The sequence below is a fragment of the Pituophis catenifer genome, unplaced genomic scaffold, assembly GCF_029215685.1.
Source record: "Pituophis catenifer annectens isolate HBS135680 unplaced genomic scaffold, rPitCat1.0.hap2 SCAF_1, whole genome shotgun sequence".
Lineage (NCBI taxonomy): Eukaryota > Metazoa > Chordata > Lepidosauria > Squamata > Colubridae > Pituophis > Pituophis catenifer.
The window spans coordinates 254,351,945-254,371,232 of NW_027256881.1; positions in this window are offsets into that span (position 1 = coordinate 254,351,945).

The window sequence follows — 19,288 nt, forward strand, 5'->3', positions numbered from 1 at the left end:
GCAGCAATAAAGTTTAAAGTAACGACTTATGCTTCTCCCCAAGTTTTATTAAGTATGTCTTTCAAGATCTAATGAAACATAATAGCATCATTAAGAGAAATTTGCTCAACATTCCATGAATAATTGCACGAACGGGTTTACTGGGGAGTTTGAGGAATGCACTCTCTTTTCCAACTAAACTAGACCGATCCCTTAGTTGTTCATAAAACCTTAGGAAGAATTTTGGATATTGTATCGCAATTATATCAATGGGATAACTTCATAAATGATACAACGTCAGTGTTAATATTACCTCTTTGTATACAAAGGACTTCATATAAATATATTTCAACAGTGAACCTGTTCTAAATGAGTACTTGTTCCATTCCCAAAATATATTATCTTTTTCTCTGGCTTGGTTGTTGGAACTACTATTTTCAATTTAGAGGGAAATAAAGCTTGCTTGGCAGTTATTGGCAGATTCTGGCCAGTCATTAATAATGTCATTGGCCAGAGAAGTCCATCATGCAAGGGAGATGATCTGACTTCCTTGGGAGTTTGTAAAACCTCTTAGCCCTTCTTTTCTCTTGAATGGGTTAAGAGTTGCTCCAGGTTTGATATCCTTTAAACTAAATTCCAATTCAGAACTAAGAGAGGACTCTTACTTCCTTTCATCATAAGGATAGCTTTCAGTATTCTAACACAAGAAAAGATCTTAGGATCTTTTGCAGCTTCCTCTGGAAATTTGTATGAACGTAATCTATTCAAATGGAAAGAATTGACAATAGAAGCAGAAAACATTTAACAGCCATATATCATCAAACCCATTTATGTGATATATTTCCTTACTACAGGCAAGGCAAGGCAATGTTTATTACAGTCAATGACCAGAGCAAATTAAAAACACTAAATTAAAAATTCTAAAATAAAATAATAAATAATAAATAAAATCTCTATTAAAATCACAATTTGGCATCCAATCTGTCAGCTGCAGGCGAACAAAACACAGCATGGCCTAACTATAATATAATATCAGTCCTTAAACTGTGAGGCCCCATAGTCATTAGATACTAAAATGCAAGAGAGAGATAATGCAAAAAATTTGCTGCATTAATTGTGCAAAATAGCTATGATGGATTAATCACCTGGTTCTACATGCATGATAATTATTTATCTAAGGGTTTGTTTACTTTCAATGATAAATGAATTGTTATTTTTTGATCACATGGACTGATTATATAGGCTGATGGATTAAATGTTTTTTTTTAAATGTACTATTTAATATTGCATCAATATTTTTATTTAATGAAACAAAAAAAATCAGTCTGGATTAACTCAAAATGATAGAAAAATAAGAGGAAGAAAGCAACAAAGGAGAGAGAGAGAAAAGGAAAGAGAGTAATAAAAGAAGTAAAGTAGTAACATCCCACACAGATGTAAAGAAATGTATGTTTTAGGACTGTACTGATTACAACTTCAATAATACTTCAGAAGTACTTTGTATCTTGCGTGTGTGGGAGTGCAGCAGTTCTCAACTAATCATTAGCCTTATTTTCAAGTTGTCTTTTTTAAAGAGTTACATCACTGTAAGACTCACATGTTTTCTTCCACAAAGCAGAGAGCAGTTATGTTCTTGTCAGCCTGCAGCATTTCTTCTGAAGCATTTTTGAAGCACGCATTGCTTAGTATTGATCTTACAGTTTTACAACTAGGTGGTATGTTTATTTTTGGCTGATCTCAATATGTTAAAAGGAGTCAGAGATGTTTAGGCCTTGGACAGGAGAACATATAAATCCCAGGGCTGCAGACTGAGTAAGATGCTGAATAGGATGCTGAAGGACAGCAATGAAAATACCTTCCATGTTGCTGCCAAAGAGTCTTTGTTATTCCAAAATTTATAAGCCCATTTAGGGGGTGGCATAGAAAGTTGAATAATGGTCTATAACCGGGTGTCAAACTTGCATCATCACATGACGTATCGCAATTTTTTCCCCCTTCACTAAACCGGGCATGGGCGTGGCCAGTGCGTGATGCATCCGGCCTGTGGGCCACGAGTTTGACACCCTTGGTCTATAATAACCTAGAAATCACTACTGAAAATTTTACTACTTATATTGTACAATAGGCCAAAGTGAAACTCTTCTCCTATTCTTCTTCTACCCCTATTCTGTTCTAGAAATGGTTCTAGAAATGCTACCCCGGAATTACCAACGAATGTATTAGCCTTTTACTTCTTTTGCCTTTCCTTAATTAAAACATATAGCATTGTGAGAAGTAGCCTGGGCCAAAAGATATTATGCTGCAGCAATTCAGAAGCAAGCCACTGAATAAGCCAACAGTGACAGCAAACAGGAATCTGGCAAGTGAATTGAAAGGGGCAGGAGAGATAGAAAGAACCAAGAAGGGAAATGTCTGCTGACTATTTGCTGCTGAAAACCTGACTGCTGCTACTGACAATTTCCTGAGTTTTATTGCTTGGTTGTTGTGTCCAATTTGAGCCTTGCCCTTCCTGACTTAGCTGAAGCAAGTCAAGAGGACATATTAGGAATCTAACTTTTAGAGAGAGGAACTCAAAAGTAAGATCCTTTTTTTTTAATTTCCTCCTTCTCCCTCCAATCAATTCGTCAAAAGGTACAACTTCTGGGAACTCAAAATCAGGTTATCAATGTGTCGATTTGACTAGGGCAATAGGTGGGGGAATCTCCAAGCAAGCATAAACAAGTGAAGAAAGCACTATTGTGATCTCCAAGGTGTGGGTACAATGTTTGTCTTCTTGCCTGAACAAAATTATACTTTCTGTTATTGATGTTGGAGAGAAGAGAAGGGAGATGGAGAAATGAAGAAGTCGTAGACAATAGGAAAAAATCTCTTTATCAAAGGCAAATGTTTGGAAGCATATGACCCAAAGAAGTAAGAAGATCAGAAGGATACTTGAGCTGGCATCAGGCTCTTCTAGAGGATAATCCACAATCACTTGAATAAACCTTGCTCTAGATCACTATGGAAGACTGTATTAACTGCCATGGATCAAAAATAAAATCCAAGAGCCATCTTGAGAAAAAATAGGTATGTCATGGTGGTAGGTGAGGTGATTCCTGCTGAGAGGAAGTAAAGTAGATCAGTACAGTACCAATCCCATGACAATAATGTGGCTTCCTGTAATAAGGGTATGGTGGAGATTTTATCAAGACTATTCATATTGCTTGACAAGTATTCCTTTTGATACACAGGGAGACAAATTATATAATCACAAAGGGACCTTGAAAGAATCTAGAACAGACGAAGTAATTGTTCCATTTTATTCTCCCTGGTCAGACTTTATTTGGAACAATGTGTCTAGTTACGGGCACTATAGTTCCAAAAATACAGTGACATATTGGAGTGCATTCAAAGGAAGGCAACCAAGATAGTGAGGGTCCAAAAATAAAGCCTCATTAAGGATGATTAAAATATCTGGGTATGTTTTAACTGCAGAAACGTAGTTAAACTAAATATAGTTCTGTAGTTTTAACTATGGAAATGAAATATAACAGTAGTCTTCTGACATCTGTAAAAGTAGGTTGGAATAGATGATTCTTAATATTCTTTTCAACTCCAGGATTCTAATACCATTTCTTTTTTTATTATTTTAAAATGTTTTACTGTTTTAATTGAGGTATGTTATTTTGAATTCTAAACCACTCAGTATCATTGATTGAGATAGGCAGCCATACAAACTGAATAAGGTAACAAACATTTGGATGACTGTGTGATCAATGCTAATGATAAAACCAAATCTTAAGAACAAATGCACACAAACTCAGAATTGAGAAAACAGCAAATGCTGCACTGGGATACCTACAAAAATATCATTTGCTTGCAAGCAAGAACTGGCGAGACCACAAAATACTTTAGAACTCAAACAGACAAGCACCTACCACATATATAGATAGTTAGATAGCTTTATTGATTAGCCTATAGGCCATATCAAAGCACAAAGTTCAGACACGTATCACCAATAAAATCCTATACAAACAATTTAAAATAAGAGTAGGGTAAAATACAATAGTTATAGGATAAGATACAATATAATTTAATACATAAATATGTAAAATAGAATAAAATGACATCAAATTATATTTCGATGTCACCCTTAAAATCTACCCCAATCAGTCCCACATATACAGATCTCAACCGAACCATTTTGTTAAAATACTGTGCTATGTTAAATGTTATTTTCAGGTTCTGGCTGCACATAAAGTAAGTTGTTTTGATATGGGGATCCCAATGGGTCATTCGTTTGGTATATAGACCAAGGTACCTATCTCTCATCCCCTTATACAAACAACAATCAAATAGGATGTGAGCCAGGTCTTCTACCTGCCACATAACACCCCAGACTTAACAACTTTCAATAAGGAAAAAAAAAAAGATGGATAGTAGATGTGGCAGTACCTGGAAACTGGAGAAGAGAAAGAACTGGAGAAAATCACAAAATATAAAGACCTGCAAATATAAATAAAATGGCTATGAAAGCAAAGATAGCACCAATAGTAATAGGCACCTTGGGTACAAACCTAAAACATCTGGAGCACTATTGGCATTTTAAAAATCACCATCAGTCAATTGGAAAAGGCAGCTTTATTTGGAACAGCTTGCATCCTACCAATTTACCTTTACCACCATCAGAAATAATATCTGCCTATCCCAGGTCCTTGGGAAGAACTTGACAGGTGGATGAAAATGCCAAATCCAATCTAAACATCCGACCGTGTTCAGTGACCAAGGAAATAAACATTGTTCATCTGAAGTCTCCCTACTCCTTATGTAGCATAAATGATCTGGTACACAGGAGAAACAAACTTGACTTTCTGAGGTATACCATCCAATCCCATATTAGGAGCCTAGGATCATATATGCAGAATTGAAAAATGTATCATTTATTCTCAAATAAGCTACACTGTGTTCGTAAAGAGATATAAAATACAAAGTTTCTTCAAGATGTCCTGCTCTGCGTAAAATGAAGAGCAAGACTATGGGGAAAGGACTGACTTCTAGTCCAAATGACATTCAGCTGACAGAAGGAAGACAGGAATCCTAGATTCAGGAGTTTCAATGATACACTGGATTAAAATTTTCTTATATATTTGACATAACAATACAATACAGGGGCAAAAAATATTGTCCAGTAATTTTTTCAACATGAGAAAATAGAAAACAGAGAAATGAACTGAAAAAGATTGCATCTCATTCCTTGTAGATAAACTGTAGTATATAATGGAAGTTCTTCATTTGGCAATGTCTAAATGTTTAGCAAGGGATGTGGTGGCTCAGTGGTTAAGACACTGAGCTTGCCGATCAGAAGGTCAGCAATTCAGTGGTTCAAATCCCTAGTGCCGCATAACGGTGTGAGCTCCTATTACTTGTTCCAGCTTCTGCCAACCTAGCAGTTCGAAAGCAGGTAAAAAAATGCAAGTAGAAAAATAGGGACCACTTTGGTGGGAAGGTAACAGCGCTCCGTGTGCTTTCAGTGTTTAGTCATGCTGGCCACATGACCACGGAGATGTCTTCGGACAGCGCTGGTTCCTCGGCTTTGAAACAGAGATGAGCACCGCCCCCTAGAGCTGGAAACGACTAGCCTGCATGTGTGGGGGAACCTTTACCTTTAAATATTTAGTAAAGCCAGGTACACATACTGAATGCTCAAAGAGATAGACTTTTAAAATTCAAATCTTTTCCACAGTTATTAGTTATAATATGATATAAGTCCCATATTAAATAAGTAATTGGTGCTTTTTTTAAAAAAAGATTATTTTAATGTAGGCTAAGAAAATTAGGTTCTTTCTCCTGTAGTAGATTCTCATTTCATTGTTCACCTACTATAATCATTTGGAATTTATATCTGTATATACATGCAAGGAACTTGCAAGTTGTTTTACTTACATCTATTAACAGTAATATCTGTTCTCCAATACATCCTTCCAGCAATATCCTGAATCACAATTTCTACACCATTCTAAATTCTAGAAACCCCTCTAGGATTCTTGATATATGACTTATTTATGCTGTGAAATACTGAATTAAATAAAATTCCATGTAAATATTTATTTTCAGTATTTAGTTCTGAAATTAAAATATTAATGGAATAAATGCTTATTAATTGGGACTGTATTCAAATTTGGTTCTAGCATGCTTTCTGCACAAATTCCAGTTTATATGGCATCCGTTGCCTTTTGGGATTTAAGATATTTTTAGCTGTCTTCCTGGAAAAAAAAACCAGTCTCAGGAAACTTTTAAAATATAATAATTAAAAACATTCATTCCTAGGAGACATGCATTGTAATTTTAATGCTTGGGAAATTGCTCTCATTGGTAGTGCCATTAAGTTGACTCTTTAAATATAAATGTTTACAAAAACACATTAATGTAGACTGAATAAAAAAGTAATAACTTAATCATAAACAGAATTACAGAAAAGAAATAAGTATCGTATTTTGTAGTAAAGTATCTGATAAAAGTCATGTGAGGATAAAGTGGATGGATTTATTGTTTCTTGGTGAAAAGGCAGAATATGAATTAAATAGGTAACAGCCTTGAATTGACATTAGGTTTCTCATTTCATGTTGTAAATCTTGTAGAAATTGACAAAGTGAAGCAAGATTTAAAGAGCCGGTCATAACTTCCAGTGAAATTGTATAATGAGCTAACAGGGACAGCTAATAGAAATTTGCCAGATGATTTCGGGATAAAGAGAAGAGAATGACCAGAGAGCAGGGGTGGGGCTCCTGGGGGTTCGGCAGGGTTTGGGCAATCCTCTAGCCAAGGATCACTGGGGTTCAGAAAACCCCCAAATGCCACCCCTGGCTGGCCACACCCATCCCATCCCACCCCTCCCCACCCCTCCCCGGATTCTCCATGCGGCCTGTTCAGCCTACACAGGTAAGTGCAGGAGACACATGGAGGATTTGGGAGGGCAAAAAATGAGCCTACCGGAGGTTCCGAAAGTCTGGAAACAGGCCTGTTTCTGGCCTCTGGAGGGCCTCTGGACCCCAGGGGAAGCTGTTTTCACCCTCCCAGAGGCTCAAGAAAAGCCTCTGGAGCCTGGGGAGGGGGAAAAATGCACCCATCATGGTGCAGAGAGCTGACTAGGCCATGCCCACCATGGCCACGCCCACCCAGCAATGGGGCAGCAAAACCGTTGCTAAAGGATCTGAAGCTCACCCTTGCCAGAGTGCAATGGTATTAGGGGGATGGGAGAGTGAGGGGAATGTCACAAGAGCAAAGGTGGCATCTGTGACGTCGCAAACAAAACCCCTTCTCTTTCAAATATGTATCACACATTTGTACAAAGAGGGTGAAAGTTGCACATGGTGTAATAATCACCATCTTGCTTTTTTTGAATGTTGCTACTGCTGCAGCAGCAGATAAATTGTGTTTTGCAAGACTGTATGCTCAAGTTAGAGCAGTGTTTCTCAACCTTGGAAGCTTGAAAATGTGTGCAAGCTGGCTGAGGAATCCTGGGAGTTGAAGTCCATACATCTTCCAAACTGCCAAGGCTGAGAAACACTGGATTAGAGGAATGAAAACATCTCTTGAATATTTTCTGACCGCATGGATTATGTCCCAGGAGCTGTTTATTGTCTACTGTGGGGTGATTAACTGTTTTCAAGCTGATTTACAAGGGATCTGTAAGACAGCTAGGTTTCAGGGAACAAGCCAGTGAACTGGGGAAAGCTAACGGGATTTGCCAGAGGAGATTATGGGAGAGTCTTTACTTTACTTTTCTTTTTTTTAAGAGCTCTTCTTAGTTAACATGAAATAGAAGCTTTTCTACTGGTGGTAGAAGCAAAGTGAAATTGAATCAACAGGAAACTGCAATTGTGACCTGAAATGCTTGTGGAATGTTTGTCTTCCCACCTAAAAGAAACCTCTAAAGTATATTTTTCAGCAATGCATAGTTGTAGCAGTCTCTAAAACAACAACAACAACAACAACAACAACATCCAGATTTGTCTATCCCAGGTCCTTGGTAAGGACTCGATAGACAAAAATGCCAAACTCGGTTTGAACATCCGGCTGACTGTGCGAATAATAATAATAATAATAATAATAATTAATAATAATAATAATAATAATAATAATAATAATAATAATAATAATAATAATAATAGCTGTGAATACCTACAATTCAGCTGATAAGAAAAGGTAAGGATTTATCAGTTGAAATAAAAGCAGAAGCTGAGGTGGAAATAATTCTTTGAGTCAAACAGAGAAGCAAACACAGTGAATCTGAATAACAAAAAAGAAACACAGAAAATATTGTGGATCACCGGAAGATGAAAACAATTTTCAGGCTCCTGCAGATAAAGGAGCTTCTGAGCTTTCATATGAAGGTAAACTGTTACCAAAACAAGAGCCAGACAGAAACTGCACCTCTGTCTAAAAAGAGAGAGCTGTCTAGACTATTCTGTTGCTAGTTGGGAGGAAGAGGCACAAAAGATTTTATTATACATAGGAACTGCATTTGCCACACACCAATCATTGGGATTCTTTTGCAATGGATAATTAGCTTTTCTACAACAAATCTACTCATTAGAAATGTACATCTGTTATTAATTCCAGTCCAGTCTATCAGAAGAATCCTAGTATCTGTACCATTTACAAACTCATACCCTTCACAACCGTTTGTACCAAGAAAATATTACAACATGTCAGATAGTAAAATACCCAACTTGTAATAATAAAAGGAGGCCTTAAAAGCTTGGCAGGATAATTTTAACTAACTCTCTAAACTTGTGCCAAGTGGACAAAAGCATGAGGTTGCTGAACTCATTGAGGAAGAACATACTGTAATTGGGCAAAAGGGCACCCAACAAGAACAGTATCTTCCTCAGAGCCACTCTCAGAGGGATAGGCTTAAGGTCCAGTTAAGAACACTGACTGGACTGAATTCCACTTACACTTTATAGAACAAAAGGCACATTTTATACCTAGCTCAGAATGTAATGAAAAATCAATTAAAAGCAAAAAGAAGGAATAATGCCCTACTGTCTTGCTCAGATAAAATTCTTGCTGCTATGTTCTGCAATAGCTCATGTATGATCTCTAGCATCCTATATGGAGTCCATATGACAGTTATGAAGCTAGGTTATCTGAACCTCGGGGCAGGGGTGAAATCCAAAATTTTTCCCTACTGGTTCTGTGGGCGTAGCTTGGTGGGCGTGGGAGGGGCAGGATATTGTAAAATCTCCATTCCCACCTGACTCTGGGCCAGCCAGAGGTGGTATTTGCCGGTTCTCCAAACTACTTAAAAGTTCCGCTACCGGTTTTCCAGAACCTGTTAGAACCTGCTGGATTTCACCCCTGCTCATGGCCCAATGGTAAAGATGAATCTAGGTGCACCCTCATTACCTGGTTTTTCTGGGGAAAAGGGTACCCACATAATTTATTTCCATTGATCTGAACTAAGACGTTACCCACTAACAAAATTGTTTGAATGGAACTTCTGTTGGTTAGCTTTTATCCACTTATTAGCATGGCAGGTTATTAGGCTAGAAACTCACAAAGGTGCTTTTCCAAAAGGCAACTGGACTTTGTTGTTCTTTTTCCTTGAAAATGTTTTGCTTCCCATCCAAGAAACTTCTTCAGTCCTCTTCTTAATTTTCAAGGAAAAAGCCAACCAAATCCATTTGCCTTTGGGATAGGCATGACTTGACTAATTGAGAATCTCTAGCAAGTTATAATTATAGCAGATTTCAAAGAAAATGAGAAACAAAATGGTGGCCATCAACCTACGATATTGCACACTAAAAACCCAAATGGTGTCATTACGTAGCTTCAGATAAATATTACATTGCATTAAGGATGAAGATGAAAACTCTGTGGAATCTGTAGGGAAGATTGCCTAGCACCACATGTTACATCAGTGTGAGGTAAATCGATCCCAACCCATCTTAGAGTCAGTGTGTTATGGTGTTTAAGATGTTGGATGTGTAATGGGAAGTCACAGGTTCTATTTCATTCTTTCATTCATGGAAGCTCACTGGGTAACTATCGGTCTCTCTCTCTCTCTGCTCAAATTATCTTTGTTACATAAAGTTTGTAATTGTAGTAAAGAAAAAAGAAGACGGAAGATATATAAATCTAACAAATAAAACTCTAAATAAAATGACTGGTGATATTGTAAACTGCTCAAAAATAGATGACGCAGGGCAATGCAAATATTATTCTACAAGGTAATTAAGACCATTTCAGTAGAAAACTAGACTTAATCCCTAATAGAAATACAGCCAAAAATGAGATCTCTTTTGAAAATAAACAGCTTTCTATGATTGCTTTCACCCTTTAAAATTAAAGATAGTGTTGGATGTCATCTAAAGGACTTCTTCTGCACTAAATAAACATGAAATCATATTGAATATTAGATAATAACTGTTTGTAAATTCCAACATTCCTATTCAAAAATGTGAGAAAAAAAGTAAAGCTGGATAAAGTAAATGCAATTTACTGAAGATTACTCATCAAGAATTTTAAGAAGAAAAGTACATAGATTTAAAATAAAATATAGAAGTTGACACAGATGTAGAACATGCTAATTTGCCTGGCTGCATTGCACTTGGGTAAAAACAAAGGAAGAAATCCCTGCTATTAGCTCATAAAATCCAGGGAATAAAACATTTAGCCTTTAGAGCAGAATACCTTGTATAATTAAGAATTTTATAAAATATATAAAACTGGTGCAGAAGCCATGAATATTGTAAATTACTTCAAATCCGAAAACCCACAGCTCACTACATTCTGATGTTCCAATCGTATCCAATATAATATAAATAGGTTTTGTTTAGATGATTCATGTTTTGGAATTTCACTGCTTAAAATAGAGAGGCAGAATATTAATCTTTACCCTAAAGCTCAAATCTCAGAATTGGATGCAAAGAACTTTCTTGAATTGCTGAACAGTTTAGAGAATATAATATGCAGGAAGTGATGTTCTAGGAGTTCTATTCCATAAAAGGAAAAAGTATTTAGAAACGCTTGGCTTTCAAATCTGTTGTGTCCTTGCAGCTTATTTAACCACAGTAGGAAAGTTGAATACAAATAATCAGTAAACTTGCCTGACTCATGCCTAAATATCTTGGCAGATGAAGGTGATTTACAACATTTTCATAGCTAATTGCTATGAGTGCTGACCTTAAAGAATCCATTTTACCATGGCAAATAAAAAGAAGAAAATATAAGAATGCAAAGAATTTTAAAATGATTGCAAAGATATATCAACAGTTTAATATATCTTGGGCATGACATATAAATCTCATAATTTTATCTCTTTACCCTCGTACTGTGGTATAACCAGTTTTACACATAAACTCTAAATATTCACTTAAGGATGCGTTGCCAGATTTATTCTTAATCTATTTGGACAGGACAAAGAAGTCCTGTACCTTTTATTTTTCAGGTTGGTTCCCTTAATAAGGATTGTGACAGACATGATTTGGCTAAAAAGGTGGGAAAATGGAACTGGAAAGTAGGTCTTGTGGATTTTACTTACTTACATACTTACTCTAATGTAAGTACTCTACTAAAATAGTCTTCTGTGTTATATAGGTTTTTCTTCTTTCCAATCCAACTGAATGTTGGAAAGAAATTATGTAAAGAGCTCAGAACTCTGCCCAACTGCCTACCCAAAAGAAGGATATTTCTCTGACACCTGAATAGAATAAGACTAAATTTGATATAATGGGGGAAGTCAAGAAAAAAAAGTACTGAATTTGAAAATGGGCTGTATCCAATTGGCAGTTGTCGAGAAAAAACCCCAGAATAAATTTCTCAGATGAAGCCCTTTAAGAGCGAACATTGAGCAGCAGCCCCTTCCCTTCTCTCTCCGGAAAGGGAAGGGGCTTATGAAACCTGCCCCATGCTTTCCAGTGCACATGTATGCACAAACGCACAGAGATATTACACAAAGGGAAAGCAGAAGCAATTGTGTTTTGAACACAGAAGAAAATGCAGATGCTACGTATGGCCACTGCTGCAGTGATGGGATTCAAAAATTTTTACTTTTACCGGTTCTGTGGGTGTGGCTTGGTGGGCATGGCATGGCTTGGTGGGCATGGCAGGGGAAGGATACTGTATAATCTCCATTCCCACCCCACTCCAGGGGAAGCTTACTGCAAAATCCCCATTTCCTCCCGATCAGCTGGGACTCAGGAGGCAGAGAATAGATGGGGGCGGGGCCAGTCAGAGGTGGTATTTACCGGTTCTCCGAACTACTCAAAATTTCTGCTACTGGTTCTCCATTCACTGGTGCAGAAGGTGAATACCACCTTCTGCACTGCTGGTTCAGAGTTTGGAAAGAATTCTAGAAGCCAAGTTTGATATATTTCCTCTACTTCGCTGTTAAACAGATATTCAAGAGAAAATGAAGATTCACAGAAACCCGATGACAAATTACATTAAGTTCAATTGGTATTTTTCTTGCGGATTGATAATTATAGGCTGCTCAAGTAATGAACAGCTTGCTAAAACAATTTATGCATTTGGATAAATACAACTGCAGCAAAGCTGAACTGCATATCAGCTTTCATGATATAAGGCTTGCTATCTTTAAAATATCATAAACCAAGAAGTGTTATTCTCTTGAGCAGAACTCTCTATGTGAAACCATTGCAAGGTCAGAATTATTTTCAAAAGATTAACCTTCTAAAACAGATTGCATTCAAGTTATCATGCAAAACCATGTTTCTGTGGTTTATTGGGCAATTTATTTACTTTACCTGTTTAAAGAAAGGGTAAATCCTACTGCACTAGTGTGATCTGATTAGAAACAGGAAAAACAAATGAGGAATAATGCAGGGAACCAAAAATTGATCATGTGCTGCAACATGCAATAAATCTAAAATTGTGGGTTACTACCCTAGATAAACTTTAGTTTATTCATTGACAGTGTGCAAAATATAGCAAGTCACAAACCAAATATGTGTAAAATTCAGCCATGATGCCCAATATTCTGAATACTGTGTTCCTATTTCATGACAACTGCTGGAAGCATAGAATATAATCCAGAAATATGGAGATGCAGAATCTGCCAGTCCTTGAACAATATAAGCTCCTTAGATTGAGCTTTAGTACTACTATTCTAAAAGTATTGGACAAATTTTCTCTCTTTTCTTCCTTGAGGGATTTACTTTGTGGAAGGAAAACCATCAACTGAAGTGGATTAAGAAGACTACAAATTGAAGGGAATAGTCTCAGTTTCATTATTATATATAACAGAGTTTACTGGACAATCTAATAATTTAATCCCTAGTAATTGACTATGCAGACAAAAAAATAATTCTATAAGATTTCCACCCAATCTTGAGATTATATAAATTTATAATAAACTTTATAACAGAGATACCAGTTAAACTATTACTACGTGCACAAGATACTTGATTAAAAATCCAGATTCTTATGCTGATTTTTAAATAAAGCATGCAGCTATCAAAAATCAGACTAATTTTCTTTTAATAAAAAGAAAAACATGAAATTGTAAATGTGAAACAATTATAATAATCGTTGACTTGTTAATGGGACATTAAACAGTTTACTATTATATTATGAAAACAAGAACACAGATCATCAAATGTTTTCTTGTTTGTCCACATTATTAGGAGTTGAACTTGATTTGAAGGAAACTTTATTTTAAACTGCTAATAATATCAGTTATTTTTCTTGGTTTTCACCGAACTGTTTCCTAACTATTTGAACACAGAATGGTTTAATGAGCAAGATTATGTAAAATAATTAGAAAGGCTCAAGGGTAATTATAGTTAGGAAATAATGAAATTAAGAAAATATCAGAAACTGTTTCAACTCCTGCCCTCAAAACGACGGTATAGAGCACTGCACGCCAGAACAACTAGACACAAGAACAGTTTTTTCCTGAACGCCATCACTCTGCTAAACAAATAATTCCCTCAACACTGTCAAACTATTTACTAAGTCTGCACTACTATTAATCTTCTCATTTTCTCATCATTCCCATCACCCATCTCCTTCCACTTATGACTGTATGACTGTAACCTTGTTGCTGGTATCCTTACGATTTATATTGATATTGTTTCCTGATTGCTTATTTGTAACCTGTGACTATCATTAAGTGTTGTACCTTATGATTCTTGATGAACGTATCTTGTCTTTTTATGTACACTGAGAACGTATGCACCAAGACAAATTCCTTGTGTGTCCAATCACACTTGGGCCAATAAAAATTCTATTCTACTCTATCAATATGAAGATGATCATACTAATAGTAGATTAACATTCTGCAATATAAAGTTTGTTCCTTCCACTACTGCATTTAAAAACCACCATACCAACCTCAAAGGCTAACTGGCAACAACAGGGCTGCTCTGTGTTATATATTCCCATGATCTTGTCCCTAAATTCCAAGATGTTAGACTCCTCCTCAAGCACAAAGCATGACAAGGTTCGAATTAAGAACTGTCTACAGCAAGATGCCCATAGTTATTAAAAGAAAAGAGCAATACTTGTACAATACAAAATCTATATGTCCTATTGATTTTCTAATATATGCGTAAATTATTATTACTCTTTTTATTTATGCACCATTCTGTCTTGTGAGCAATCAAGTGGTTTACAAAGTGTGTGTGTGTGTGTGTGTGTGTGTGTGTGTGCGTTTTAAAGCAGAATAAAACAAGTTCAAAATTACAATGAAAATACTAAAAAGAGAAAATACCAAAATCCTCTAACCATTAAAAGCTTGGCAAAGAGATACAGTCAGGTCCAGAAATATTGGGACATTGACACAATTCTAACATCTTTGGCTCTATACAGCACCACAATGGAGTTGGAATGAAACAAACACAATGTGCGTTAACTGCAGACTGTCAGCTTTAATTTGAGGATATGTACATCCAACTCAGGTGAACGGTGTAGGATTTACAGCAGTTTGCATATGTGCCTCCCACTTGTTAAGGGACCAAAAGTAATGGGACAGAATAATAATCATAAATCAAACTTTCCCTCCTTAATACTTGGTTGCAAATCCTTTGCAGTCAATCACAGCCTGAAGTCTGGAACATATAGACATCACCAGACGCTGGGTTTCATCCCTGGTGATGCTCTGCCAGGCCTCTACTGCAACTGTCTTCAGTTCCTGCTTGTTCTTGGGGCATTTTCCCTTCAGTTTTGTCTTCAGCAAGTGAAATGCATGCTCAATGGGATTCAGGTCAGGTGATTGACTTGGCCATTGCATAACATTCCACTTCTGTCCCTTCAAAACCTCTTTGGTTGCTTTTGCAGTATGCTTTGGGTCATTGTCCATCTGCACTGTGAAGCGCCGTTCAATGAGTTCTGCAGCATTTGGCTGAATGTGAGCAGATAATATTGCCCAAAACACTTCAGAATTCATCCTGCTGCTTTTGTCAGCAGTCACATCATCAATAAATACAAGAGAACCAGTTCCATTGGCAGCTATACATGCCCACACCATGACACTACCACCACCATGCTTCACTGATGAGGTGGTATGCTTAGGATCATGAGCAATTCCTTTCCTTCTCCATACTCTTCTCTTCCCGTCACTCTGGTACAAGTTGATCTTGATCTCATCTGTCCATAGGATCTTGTTCCAGAACTGTGAAGGCTTTGTTAGATGTTGTTTGGCAAACTGTAATCTGGCCTTCCTGTTTTTGAAGCTCACCAATGGTTTACATCTTGTGGTGAACCCTCTGTATTCACTCTGGTGAAGTCTTCTCTTGATTGTTGACTTCGATACACATACACCTACCTCCTGGAGAGTGTTCTTGATCTGGCCAACTGTTGTGAAGGGTGCTTTCTTCACCAGGGAAAGAATTCTTCGGTCATCCACCACACTTGTTTTCCATGGTCTCCCAGGTCTTTTGGTGTTGCTGAGCTCACCGGTGCATTCCTTCTTTTTGAGAATGTTTCAAACAGTTGTTTTGGCCACGCCTAATGTTCTTGCTATCTCTCTGATGGGTTTGTTTTGTTTCTTCAGCCTAATGATGGCTTGCTTCACGGATAGTGAGAGCTCTTTGGATCTCATCTTGAGAGTTGACAGCAACAGATTCCAAATGCAAATAGCACACTTGAAATGAACTCTGGGCCTTTTATCTGCATATTATAATTGGGGTAATGAGGGAATATCACACACCTGGCCATGGAACAGCTGAGAAGCCAATTGTCCCATTACTTTTGGTCCCTTAACAAGTGGGAGGCACATATACAAACTGCTGTAAGTCCTACACCATTCACCTGAGTTGGATGTACATACCCTCAAATTAAAGCTGACAGTCTGCAGTTAACGCACATTGTGTTTGTTTCATTCCAACTCCATTGTGGTGGTGTATAGAGCCAAAGATGTTAGAATTGTGTCGATGTCCCAATATTTCTGGACCTGACTATATCTTTATATATCAGGGGTGAAATGCTCCCGGTTTGGACAGGATTGCCCGATCCGGTAGCGAGGGTGGCGGGTGGTTCAGAGAACCGGTAGCAAAAATCCCTGCACCTCCCCTCCTCACCCATGCCCAGCTGAGCCACGCGATCATCAGAGGCCTTTTTTTTTTATTTTTAAAAGCATTTTTTCTACAACCTCTTCAACCGAAAAAAAAAGCTTTTAAAAGGCTCTGATGAACCTAGCTGAGTTGTCTGATCGTCATAGGCTTTTAAAAGCATGTTTTTTACAACCTCTTCAGCCAGAGGTTGTAAAAAAAATCTTTTAAAAGTTAAAAAAAAAAAAGTTGGCCACACCCACCCAGTCACATTACTCCCTCACCAAGCTAGCCCACAGAACGGGTAGTAACAAATTTTACATTTCACAACTGTTATATATTTTCTGAACACTGAGAAATGGGGTCAGTTCAGCTTTTCAGGAAGTCCATTTTCTAGGGAACAATGCAGGAGAAAACCCTATCTTCCACTCCCAAAATACAAACCTACTTATAGCAAGACAGGGCTGCCTTTAGGCTGGGGGACAATGCTCACCCTCCTTCTGAATTATTCTAAATATGTAAATCTTTGCAACAGTGGCAGTGGTGCCATCAGTCAATGTGACTTAGGGAGTGACTATACAGATAGTCTTCGATTTACAACCACAATGGAGCCTAAAATTTATGTTGCCAAGCAAGGCATTTATTAAGTGATTTTTGCCCCATTTTATGACCTTCTTGCCACTGTTGTTAAGTGAATCAATGCAATTGTTAAGTTAGTAACACTGCAACCGTCATAAATACAACCCAGTTGCCAAGCGGCCGAATTTTGATCACGTGACAACATGGGGATGGCTACAATGGTCGTAAGCATGAAAAAATAGTCATAAGTCACTTTTTTCAGTACTGTTGTATCTTCCAATGGTCACTAAATGAACTATTTTAAGTCGAGGACTACTTGTACCTTAAACCTGCACTGTAGCTCAAAAATATATAAATAAAAAGTCCTAGAGTTACAGTTGCTCTAGCAAATTGTGTATAAATACAGTATCAGCTGCCTATTTAATTTCATTAGTTACAATCATGGTTAATTTTCTGTGTCATTTCAGGATTCAATGGGATGCATATCTCAGAGCAGGCTCATTGCCTGGGTCCGTTCCTTCACCCGCCTCGTGACTGCTCTGCCTCTGTTACCCCAGTTTACCTCTAATTTATCTCGATCTAGGAAGAAACCTTAAAATGCTGCCATAGCTCTGAGTTTTAGATAATATATATCATATAATCCAGGGGTGAAATCCGCTACCGGATCTGGAGAGCCGGTAGTGGAAATTTTGAGTAGTTCGGAGAATCGGCAAATCATTGGCCCCATTTGGCTCTGGCTGGCCTCAGAGTGGGGTGGGAATGGAGATTTTGCAGTATCCTTCCCCTGGAGAGGGATGGGAATAGAGATTTTGCAATATCCTTCCCCTGCCATGCCCACCAAGCCACGCCCACCAAACCATACCATGCCCACCAAGCCATGCCCAAAGAACCGGTAGTAAAAAAATTTGAATTTCACCACTGATATAATCCAATCACATCATCATTATAGTCATAGAGCAACATATTGCAAACTGCTAAATCAACATAAAGCACTTCTGGTCAAATACCCGGAGTGCACGCCTCTCTATTTTTAAGGGAACAGTAATGCTAGAAACATGTTTACTACAATTTTATGTGGAAGGGGGGAGCCTATTTGGTATTATACCAAATGTGTTCCAAATGGACACAATAAAACTGTATCCTTCCCCCTTTTCAGTTTGGTCTAGCAATGTCATTTTATTTCAGCTTTTTTTCAGCTTTTTTAAAAGCTTTATTTCAGCTTTTTAACCTCGATTATAATTTTATTCTTTGGTTCAACGAACAGTCACTTGAAAAATATAATATATTTGGATATATTTATTTACTGAATTTATTATACTTGCCTAATCAACTGAACTACTTACATTTATCTTTTTTTTTTTTTACAAATTCCCTGAACAGTTTTCAGAAATGTTTAGCATAATCTTGCAATTAATGTAAACATTCTAATATTACCTTACAATATTATAAATCCCAATTATATTAGCTTCACAATGCAGCTCTGCCTACTCATTTTACCAAAAGAAAAAAACAACAACAGAACATCATATACCTCTAAATGGATATCAAACCATCTAATACTTTTTCAGTCCCCACAGAATATTCTTTTTAGACCTGCTGTTCATTATTTGGAGAAGGCTGTTTATATCTTGGGTTTTCTCACAATTGCTGCTTCCATCACAGAAACAGTTGTAAATTAAATTAAGAATTTCTAATGTATTTATCGAAGGTTTCTGATTCTGTACTGTATCAACAGCAAAATGAATTAAGTTAAAGTACTGAAATAGATTGTATCTGAAGGAGCTCTAAATTCAATTCAGTTCTGGTTGAGTATCAAAGTGAATAATTCTTCTGTTTAATCTGTTCTTCATGTTGTCTTTATCACTACCCTAGCTCTTGAATTCTTGCACAGCTTTTAAAACAATGTCATGAGAACCACACTGTGATCTTGAGCAAAGTTGAGAACCCCCCCTCAAAAAATTACTGAAATTTCAAGAGAACACCAAATTCCTCAAGATTACAGCATTCTTTTTGAGATCTCACTGAATTTGTCCTTTTCATAAGATTGTGGTAAGTTTTATTATTGTATGGTTATTTTATATTGGAATCCTAGGGATTGCAATATGAAATTTTTATTTTTTATTTTTTATTTTATTTTATTTCCAATTTATATACCGCCCTTCTCCCTGAGGACTCAGGGTGGTGTACAGCCAAAATTAAGAACATGAAATACAAATATTAAAAAAAACAATTAA